Source organism: Gekko japonicus, unplaced genomic scaffold (assembly GCF_001447785.1).
Source record: "Gekko japonicus isolate JY-2015 unplaced genomic scaffold, Gekko_japonicus_V1.1 scaffold1216, whole genome shotgun sequence".
Classification (NCBI taxonomy): domain Eukaryota; kingdom Metazoa; phylum Chordata; class Lepidosauria; order Squamata; family Gekkonidae; genus Gekko; species Gekko japonicus.
The window spans coordinates 113,949-114,682 of NW_015174309.1; positions in this window are offsets into that span (position 1 = coordinate 113,949).

The following is a 734-nucleotide window of genomic DNA, read 5'->3' on the forward strand; positions in this document are numbered from 1 at the left end:
ACCTGAGCCGTGACACTTCCTCATCTGAGGAGGTGTTGGCAGGGAGACCCATGTGATAGTGGGGCTTTTGCCCAACAAGGCTTCTGATTGTTTGAGCAGATTTCGAAAAACATTGCTTGGGCAGCACCACAACAAGAAACTTCACTTTGCAGCTGGCTTTGCCTCCTGCGGCAGCTGTTTTGTGGCAGCCATTTTGTGGTTGTCCCCCCCCCCCGGTCCGTATTAGCAATTCCAAGGGGGGCCTCCTGCGGCAGCTGTTTTGTGGCAGCCATTTTGTGGTTGTCCCCCCCCCCCGGTGCTGTATCAGAATTCCAAGGGTGACTGCAGGTTCAAACAGGTTGGATCCCCCTGCACCAGCATATGCAAATGGGATTATAAATATTAAAAGGATACTTTGGCCCCTGCCACACGGCAGGGGAAAAGCCCTTTAAAGCGCGGCTTTTAAAAGCCGCGCCAACGTTGATACGGCTCGGCGGGATCCCACGGATCCCCCGGCCGAGCCGCCTTTTCTCCCCGGCGCGATCAAACGCCGGAGAGAAAAGACGGCTCTAACCGGGAGCCGGCCGATCTGCGCATGTCGGAGCAGTTCGGCTCCGGCCCGGGGTTGAGCCGGCGCAAGGGAGCGCCGGCGATCAGACGCCCGGGAAGAAGCGCCGCGTCCACTCGAACCACCGAGGTAGGTGGTTCATTTTGCGGCGGTTCTTCCCGGGTTTGGGCCAGTTTGGAGGCGGAAG